The sequence below is a fragment of the Leopardus geoffroyi genome, chromosome D3, assembly GCF_018350155.1.
Source record: "Leopardus geoffroyi isolate Oge1 chromosome D3, O.geoffroyi_Oge1_pat1.0, whole genome shotgun sequence".
In the NCBI taxonomy this organism is placed as follows: domain Eukaryota; kingdom Metazoa; phylum Chordata; class Mammalia; order Carnivora; family Felidae; genus Leopardus; species Leopardus geoffroyi.
The window spans coordinates 53,666,935-53,677,467 of NC_059339.1; positions in this window are offsets into that span (position 1 = coordinate 53,666,935).

Sequence of the window (10,533 nt, forward strand, 5' to 3'; positions counted from 1 at the left end):
TTCAAAGAGGGGAATTAACTCAGGCTCCTCTGGAAGTATAATAATATCCACAAAAAGGAGCACAACAAACAGAGATAGCTTTCCAAATTCCTGATCATTCCCAGGGGGAGGGGGGGCAAGTGTAGTGGTCTCATGAATGATTGCCTAGGAACCCACTGGAAACACCCGATGGGAATGATCTTCCACGTGCAACCTCAACATTTCTGTGTCGTCCTGTCCCAGGATAGGGAGGGGTGGTAGGGCAGCTCCCTTTCCCTCTTGCCAAAGCTCGCCACTCTCTTGTTTTCTTACGTTGGCCCTTCAGTATGTGAGCTGGGTTTAGAATTTGTTTGAACATGCAACTGTGATCAAGAAACTTTTGACTCCTAGAACAGTGGGTTCTCCAAGTTCTGGATCTCAAGAGCTTCTATATTCCTCTTCTCCTTTTTAGAACAAAAATTTTTAATGTTTTATTATTTATTTTTGAGAGAGAGAGGGACAGAGTGTGAGTGGGGATGGGGCAGATAGAGAAGGAGACATAGAATCCAAAGCAGGCTCCAAGCTCTGAGTTGTCAGCACAAAGCCTGACTAGGGGTTCAGACTCACAAACCATGAGATCATGACCTGAGCCTAAATCAGGAGTTGGATGCTTAACTGACTGAGCCACCCAGGAGCCCTCTTCTGCTTTTTGATGTTTATTTATTTATTTTGACGGGGAGGGAAGGGCAGAGAGAGGGAGAGAGATAATCCAAGCAGGCTCTGTGCTGTCAGTGAAGAGCTCAAAGTGGGGCTCGAACTCATGAACCTCGAGATCATGACCTGAGCTGAAATCAAGAGTTGGATGCTTAACTGAGCCATCCAGGCGCCCCAGGAGCCTTTACATTCTTTTTTTTTTTTTTTTTTTTTCAACGTTTATTTATTTTTGGGACAGAGAGAGACAGAGCATGAACGGGGGAGGGTCAGAGAGAGAGGGAGACACAGAATCGGAAACAGGCTCCAGGCTCTGAGCCATCAGCCCAGAGCCCGACGCGGGGCTCGAACTCACGGACCGCGAGATCGTGACCTGGCTGAAGTCGGACGCTTAACCGACTGCGCCACCCAGGCGCCCCAGAGCCTTTACATTCTTAAAAGTTATTGAGAGCCCCAAAGAACTTCTGTTCGTGAGCATCACATTCATTAGTACTTCCTCTATTAGAAATCCAAGTCAGAATAACTTAACACTAGGTATTTGTTAATCATTAAGAAATAACAAGCCCAATGTTTACATGTTAGCATATAATATTTTTATGAAAAATAACTATTTTTCAAAACAAGAAAATTTAGCAAAAGAAGGGATAGTGTTTTATACTTTTTTGCAAATCTCTAATGTCTGGATTAATAGAAAACAAATTTTCACATTATGTGTCTGCATTCAGTCTATTGTGATATATTATTTTCACTGAAGGATATAAAGCAAGTCTAATCTCACACAGATATGTAGTTGAAAAGGGAGGTGTATTTAAATATCTTTTCAGGTAATTGTGCATATTCTTTGTGAATACTTTATTAAAACTTGACAAATGGTAATTTCTTAAAGGTTAGTTGTAACTGGCACCTGAAATGGCATGAATGAACTTTTGTACTCGGTTCAGTATCATCCACCAGTCTGTCGTGTATATTAAATGGATCGTTCATCTATGCATGACTTTGTACTACTGTGTATTGATCATTTAAAAAATACCTTACTGGTTCACTAAGTTATGCAGCACATACAACCTTTGGCACATTTCATTGTATGATATCAAAACATAATGTTAGTTAATATCACTACTGATCGTATTAAAAAAGTCTTTAATCCTCGGGAAGCTGACACTCGTGGTGGCAAAAGCAAATTTCCCAAGATTCAGATTGTTGCTCGAAAGCTTAAATCTTATCACTGACAATAAATACTGTCTTCCTTGTAGTGACAGGCTCACTTCAGTCAATTGTTTTAATTCAAATTTTACTTTGAAATAATTGTAGATTCACATGCCGTTGTTAAAAAAAAAAAACAACAAAAAAACAATAGGGAGAGATCCCTGTACCCATCTTGCAGTTTCCCTCAATGGGAACATCTTGCAATACTTACCAGGATATTGACATTGATACAGTCAAAATACAGAACATCTTCATTGCCACAGGAATCCCTCAAGTTGCCTTCAAATAGCCACTCCATCTCCTGATTGTCCCTACCTGCTGCTTAACCCTGGTAACCATCAGTCTGTTCTCTGTTTCTGCAATTTTGTCATTTAAAAAAATGTTATACTAACAGAACCATACAGTATAGAACCTTTGGGCATTGCTTTTTTTTTTTTTTTTTTTTTAACTCAGCATAATTCTCTGTACCTTCATCTAGGTTGTATGTTCAAGAGTTTGTTCCTTTTTATCACCAAGTAGTGTTCACGGTGTGGACTCAGCACAATGTAACCATTTACTTGTTGAAGGACTTCTGGGTTGTTGCCAGTTTGGGGCTATTACAAATAAAGCCGCTATAAACATTCATGCACAGGGTTGTTGTTGTCTTATTAATGCCTATTTGTTTATTTTGAGGGGGTGTGTGGGAATAAGCTTAGGAATTCCTGAGCCTGTGCTGATGGGTTAACAAGGCGTAAAGAATTACAAAGCCATAGGAGGCTCACATCCAAGTTTGGATAAACAAGATGAGGTAAACAGGTATAGAGACGGCAGGGCAAAGGCCCCAATACAAAGGCATATGGGGTAAACAAGATTAGGTATTCAGGACGGAAATGCCCCCCAATGTAACATTTATTCACATTTTGAGAGACAGAGCGTGAGCTGGGGAGGAGCAGGGAGAGAAGAAGACACAGAATCCGAAGCAAGCTCCATGCTCCAAACTGACAGCACGGAGCCCGATGCAGGGCTCCATGCGGGGCTCAAACTCAGAAACCTTGAGATCGTGACCTGAGCCAAAGATCGTGACCTGATGCTTAACCGACTGAGCCACCCAGGCCCCCAGAAATGGCCCCCAATTTAGTACTACGCCAGAAAGCTGCTTTCACGGGAAGGAGGGACCGAATTAGGTAAGCAGGTAAACAGCGCTATAGACCGCTGTGGGTAGAAGTTGCCCAGAGCGGAGCTAATTAGTAGAAGAAAGTTGCCTTGTTGACCCTGAGGTAGCAAGCCTTATCTGTCCTATCCCCTAGGCTAGGTAAGATAAACAGACACAGCGCCTCAGGTCTGCTGTTAACCGTCTGCCTGGCGCCAGTATTTTGTTTTATATTGACCTAAACCCCTAACACTGTATATCTTCAAACCCCCCTTTCCCTCACACCCGTGAGTTAATGTTCACAGATTTATTGTCTCTTTGTGCACGTCCATCACCATGTTTGTAAGCCTTCTGATCCTAATAAACACGTAACAGGGACCCTTACTCGGGGCTCTTGTCTTCTCCCGGACATTAGCCATCTCTTGCATTTAATCCTGTGTCTTGCTTTCTTGCCAGACGAGAAAGAACTCTAGACCCGGAGTCTATGACGGTGGGGTGCAGAGAGAGAGGGAGAATCCCAAGCAGGCTCTGCACTGTTAGCACAGAGCCCCACGTGGGGCTCAATGTCACAAACGCAAGATCGTGACTTGAGCTGAAATGAAGAGTTGGACGCTTGGGGTGCCTGGGTGGCTCAGTTGGGATCTCATGGTTCGTGAGTTCGAGCTCCTCATCGGGCTCGCTGCTGTCAGCGCAGAGGCTGCTTCAGATCCTCTGTCTCCCTCTCTGCCCCTCCCCAGCTTGTGCTCTCTCTCTGAAAATAAATAAACATTAAAAAACAAAAAAAGAGTCAGACACTTAACCGACTGAGCCACCCACTTGCCCTGTACGGGTTTTATGTAGACATAAGTCTTCATTTCTCTGGGATACATGCCCAGGATAGCAATTGCTGGGTCATATGGTAGCTGCATGTTTAGTTTTTTAAGACACGGCCAGACTGATTTGCAGAGCGGCTGTGCCATTTTCCATTCCCACAAGCAGCACGTGAGGAATCCAGTTTCTCTGCATCTTCACGAGCTTTTGGTGTTGTCACTATCTTTTTTTTTTTTTTTTTTTTTTTTTTTACATAGCCTATTCTTTTAAAGTACTTCTAGATTCACAGCAAAACTGAGCAGAGAGTACAGAGTTCCCATATACCTCTTTCCCCCCACGCCCACAGCGTCTTCCACAATCAACATCACTACGGTGGTAAGTTTATTGCGATCAGTGAACCTACATTGACCAAAGTATGGACCAAAGTCCATACTTTACATTAAGGTTCACTGTTGGTGAACCACTGTTGGTGGTATATATTCCGTGAGTTTGGACAAATGTATAGATGACATGTATCCATTCTCCTGCAGGGTAGTTTCACCACCTGAAAAATCCCTCTGTGCTCTACCTATTTATTCATCCCTCCCTCCACTTAACCCCTGGCAACCATTAATCTTTCTACTGTCTCCATAGCTTTGCCTTTTCCAGAGTGTCATGTAGTTGAAACCATAAAGGATGTAGCCTTTTCAGAGTGATTTCTTTCACTTGTCACTATTTTTTATTTTAGCCACTCTGATAAGTGTGCAGTGGTCTCTCACCGTGGTTTTAATTTGTAGTTTCCTAATGACTAATGACATTGAACATTTACCCATCTATCCGTTTATCTATAGTGTTTTTGAGTGTACCTCTTTGTACAGCTTTTATAATCGTTGCTCTAGGTATTACAATTTTTGTACATAATAATTTACATGAAAGTATATAAAATATGCTTATATTTATATATTAAATGTAGCATATGATTTATGTTCTATGTAATATATACTTATTTATATATTAACATGTATATCTATAGATAGTTATATAGAAATATATATAAATTCTATTATATATTATTATATTTAAATTATGTGTAAGTATATATATGTTACATATAAAATTTAAATTTTTTAAATTTCTATTTATATATATGAAAAAGATGTATACTCACTGGGTAAGATTTCATACAGTTAGTAACGTTTACTGCCTCATTAAGCACATTCTTAAGTAAAAATGGCTTTAAAATCATTTATTTATTTGCTGTGAGTGTGCAACTATAAAAATGGCAAGGACACTTCGGTACCCCTGCCTTGATTTGTGCTAAGACACCAGCAGTTTTACCAATGATTACTTTTTGCTCCTATTTTTTTTATTGTGGTAAAATATTTTAAACTATAAAATGCATGGGGCATCTGGCTGGCTCACCTGGTAGAATCTGTGACTGTTGATCTCAAGGCTGTCAGTTCCAGCCCCAGGTTGGGGTAGAGTTTACTTTAAAAATAAATAAATAAATTAATTTTTTTTTTAATTTTTTTTTTCAACGTTTATTTATTTTTGGGACAGAGAGAGACAGAGCATGAACGGGGGAGGGGCAGAGAGAGAGACACAGAATCTGAAGCGGGCTCCAGGCTCCGAGCTGTCAGCTCAGAGCCCGACGCGGGGCTCGAACTCCCGGACCACGAGATCGTGACCTGGCTGAAGTGGGACGCTTAACCGACTGCGCCACCCAGGCGCCCCTAATTTTTTAAAAAAAAACCCATAAAAATCACCATTTAGCCATTTTAAAGTAGCGGTCAGTACTTTCACAATGTTATACAACCACCACCACTCTTTAGTTACAGAATATTCTCATTACCGCCAAAGAAAATCCTATATGCATTAAGCAGTTATTCTCCTTCCTCTTTCCACCCCAGCCGCTGACAACCACTAATCTGCTTTCTGTCTTTATGGATTTGCCTAGTCTGGACATTTTATGTAAATGGAATCAGATACTATGTGACTTTTGTGTCTGGCTTCTTTCACTTAACACAAGATTTTCAAGGTTCATCCATATTATTTAGCATGTATCAATATATCATTCATTTTTTTAAAAAATGCTTATTTATTTATCTTTGAGGACAGAGAAAGAGAGAGAGAGAGCACAAGCTGGGGAGGGGCAGAGAGAGAGGGAGACACAGAATCTGAAACAGGCTCCAGGCTCTGAGCTGTCAGTGCAGAGCCCCATGTGGGGCTTGAACTCACAAACTGTGAGATTATGACATGAGCTGAAATCAGACGCTTAACTGACTGAGACACCCAGGCGCCCCTATCCTTTTTATGGCCGAATAATATTCTATTGCATGAATATACCACACTTTTCATACATTCATCAGTTGACGGACGTTTGGGTTGTTGACACCTTTCAGCTACTGTGAATAATGCTGCCATGAACATTTTGTACAAGTTTTTGTTCGAACATCTATTGTCATCTCTTTTGGGAATATATGTAGGAGTAGCACTGGTGAGTCACTTGGCAATTCTGTGTTTAACTTTTTGAGGAACTTTCATACTGTTTTCCTTGTCAGCTACACCACTTTCACATTCCCATCAGCAATGTATGAAGGGTCCAATTTCTTCACATCCTCACCAGACTTGTGATTTTCCATTTTGTTGTTTAAAAAAAAACCATAAGAGACTCTTAAATACAGACAACAAACTGAGGGTTGATGGGGAGGGCGGGTAGAGGAGAGGGGAAAATGGGTGATGGGCATTGAGGAGGGCGCTTGTTGGGATGAGCACTGAGTGTTGTATGTAAGTGAGGAATCACGGGAATCTACCTCCCAAATCCAAGAGCACACTGTATACGCTGTATGTTAGCTAACTTGACAATAGATTATATTAGATAAATAAATACATACATATGTACATACACACATACATGCATACATACATACATAAAAGTAATGTCTACACCTAACATGGGGCCCAAACTCACGACCGTGAGACCAAAAGTTGCATGCTCTACTGACTAAGCCAGCCAAGTGCCCTATTTTTCATTTTTAAAAATTTAAAAATTACACCTCGTGGGTGTAAGGTAGAATCTCATCATAGCCTCACAAATACTTTTGCACCAGAAGTTCAAGTGTCAACACAGAAGAGGCAAATAACATTTTAGTATTAATATAACAATATGTTTTATTTCCATCACCCCATGAAAAGATTTGGGAGGCTGTTAGGCATCTATGGGCCACCCTTTGAAAACAGCTGCACTAGCGAAATGCAGGTAGTGCTTTTGGACTTTTCTGTACACAGTTAGTGATGTTTTAGATGATTTTTCTTGTCTGCTTGCCTTTCACAAAGGCTGAAGGTAGGATAGTGACCTGAGTTTGAGTGCCGGCTCGGTAAATACTAGTTGTGTAATTTTAGGAAAGCTTCCTAATATTTCTGAGCCTCAATTTCCTCAGCCATCAAATGGGGACAATCACTACATATGGGGATTTTTATGTTTTTTAATAAAATAATAAGAGTAAGTTGTCTGGTGCATGGCGGGCATGCAACAAATGGTAGCTATGAAAAGTAGGTAGTGTTAAAAGTGTGATAAAGGGGCGCCTGGGTGGCTCAGTCGGTTAAGCATCCGACTTCGGCTCAGGTCATGATCTCCCGGTCCCTGAGTTCGAGCCCCACATCGGGCTCTGTGCTGACAGCTCAGAGCCTGGAGCCTGTTTCAGATTCTGTGTCTCCCTCTCTCTGACCCTCCCCCGTTCATGCTCTGTCTCTGTCTCAAAAATAAATAAATGTTAAAAAAAAAAATTTTTTTTAAAAAGTGTGATAAAATTTATTATCTAAACGGGACAATTTTGAAGGTGAAGAGAGCTGTCACAAATGACTATGGACGGTAGACTTTCCCTGTCTCAGACAAACTTGGAATAAAAAGAGGTACTGATGAGGTTTTGGAGTGGGGGTGGGGGGAGGGAGGGTCTGGAGCCGACGGCCAAGAAAGAATTCTTGAGACGTCTTTGGTGCAAAAAGGTGATTTTATTAAGGCATGGGACAGGACCCATGGGCAGAAAGAGCTGCGCTGGGGTTGTGAGGAGTGACTGATTATAAACTATGGAGTTGGGGGAGGTCAAGGCAAAAGGGAGTTTTCCTGAAGGACTTTCATATGCTAAAGAGGACTCATAAGATACTGGAGGTCTAGCTATTGTGAAGCTAAGGTAGTTTTTCTCTCCAGTAAGGCATTAACATTAAGACAGTAGGGAATTTCTAGAGAAATGTTCTACTCTGTCTGTTTGTCAGTGGGCTGCAAGCCCTAAGTGAATTTTAATTTTATCTACATTTTCTTCTTGCCTTTGTTCCCCACATCACTATGGAGGGGAGGGTGATGTTAGGGATCCAGGAAAACTGAGTATATAGGTTTCTGGAGGTTAGGCTACTGATAAGGTTGCCTTTTTCTTGTAAATCATTAAGACAGTTGCAAACTGATGGAGACTCTTGTCCTGCACGACTGATCTCTATCAGTTAACCATTTGTTTTCCCCTTTCCTTTGTTCTTGGGTAGCCAGGAGTGCCTGAGGAATGTCACACACATCCCACCTGGCGGGGAGGGAGGTTGCTAGCACGTTGTTAGCTTGTGATTTGTCCTCAGCTTGCTTTTGGCTCCCTCATCTGTAGGAAGTCACTTTGGCAACAGAAAAGACAGGGTTGCCCACATGCCATTGGTTAAGGGTGATAATGGATTTGGGGATTTGTTAAAAGTAGTTTTTTGTTAGGGTCTAATTAGCAAAAGTAGTTACGTAAGTGCTTTTCCTCACAGTACATGTTCGTGGCAGTTTACAATAAAAATCCTTGTTAAGAAAATTCATCTTTAAAGGTTGATCTCCTTGTTGTGGTTTTCTGTGCAGGACCTTGACCATTTGTGTAGCCAGCCTTACTGGTCTCCCACAGCATGGCTCTTGGATGATTAATGCTACCAAGTTACGGGCAAGCTGTTACTGCTCCATAATCAGGAATTCCCAAATTGAGATGGAGATAATTTTTGAGAATTTTACAGTTTTTCATTCTAGAATAGAAGCATCCCTTCCAATTTCTTATATGTAAATGTAATCATACTACTCATATGTAGTGTATGAATATATCATACGGAATAGGGAGTAAACAGGTATACTTTGGTAAAATGCCATTCATTAACATCATATGGGCCCGGGGCAGGCTGCCCCAAAATGTGCCACTTTGGCATAAAGATTATTTTGAGTTGAAAGTAATAAAAACCCAACAGATGGAGGAAAAGCTCTCTGCTTCCCCCATAACTGCCTAAATTTATATTGGAAAAAAGAACTGCATCAGAAAGAGAAGTATTAACACAGGCTACTCTTTGCTTGGAACTCATCTGCATAATAGAACAACCTTGTTTTTCCAAAGTGTCCTCTTACCTCAGACCCCTACCTTTTTCCTTAGCTCACACAAGCTTCCTGTTGCCTCATGGTCTTTGGAATTTCATGCATATCTGGACTCCCCATACATACACCTTTTATTTATTTATTTATTTATTTTTAATTTTTTTTTTTCAATGTTTATTTATTTTTGGGACAGAGAGAGACAGAGCATGAACGGGGGAGGGGCAGAGAGAGAGGGAGACACAGAATCGGAAACAGGCTCCAGGCTCTGAGCCATCAGCCCAGAGCCTGACGCGGGGCTCGAACTCACGAACCGCGAGATCGTGACCTGGCTGAAGTCGGACGCTTAACCGACTGCGCCACCCAGGCGCCCCCATACACCTTTTAAATGTGATTTTCTCCTGTTAATCTGTCTCATGTCAATTTGGTTAAGTCAAGCTAGAAGGACCATGATGATGGGGAGAGCAAAGGAAAAAGAAAAATTAAACTTCCTTACGACTTACAGCCCACTGAAAAGTACTTGAGACAGGCAGCGTGACCCTCCTCAAGGAGCTTTAGCTGCCTCGATATTAATACTCCGCTAGAGGCAAGAGACAAGTTTAGCTTAACACTAGCCCGACCTCCAGGATCCTGTAAGTCGACTTTAACCTATGAAAATCCCTTTGGAAACTTCCTTTGTCTCTATCCCCTCAAGATATATGTTAACAATCATCCTCCAAACATCCACCTCTGATATACATTTAAGGGTCTCATGATTAAGGTTTTACAGACAGTAGTAAATGACCTTATCCTAACAGCAGCTAGCCCCTCAAGGTCCTGGAAACCTTGCTTCCAAATTCCTTAGAGACTTACCCTATCCCTAAACCCCTCCCAACTTGAAAGTGTAGTGGCCAGTCACACACAGAGAGTCGGGACTTTTCTTTCCAGGAAGCAACTTTATTTGTGCCTGCACAGGCTCAGCGGGCTAAGACCCCGAAAGCCTGAGCCCCGAGCGCATCAAGGGGTTGCCTTTTATACCATTTTTGCTCCTTTGTCTCCCATATATGGTAACATACAGTCTGAATGGCCGGTCTGTTACAGAGTTGTGAGGAAGGTAGCTCATGTGCACATAGCCAGGTCTTGTCTTCCCTTGTCTTGAGGTTTTCACCCCATTCCTTAGGGAGGGGCTCTACCACAAAAGTATATAATCAGATACTCTTCACCACCCCAGCGCAGCTCTTTCTGCCCATGGGTCCTGTCCCCGTGCTTTAATAACATCACCCTTTTTGCACCGGAGACATCTCAAGAATTCTTCCTTGACCGTTTGCTCCCAAACCCCAACAATCCACGCCAATATGGCAGAAGAAGGTTTTTTTCCCCAACAATATTGTGT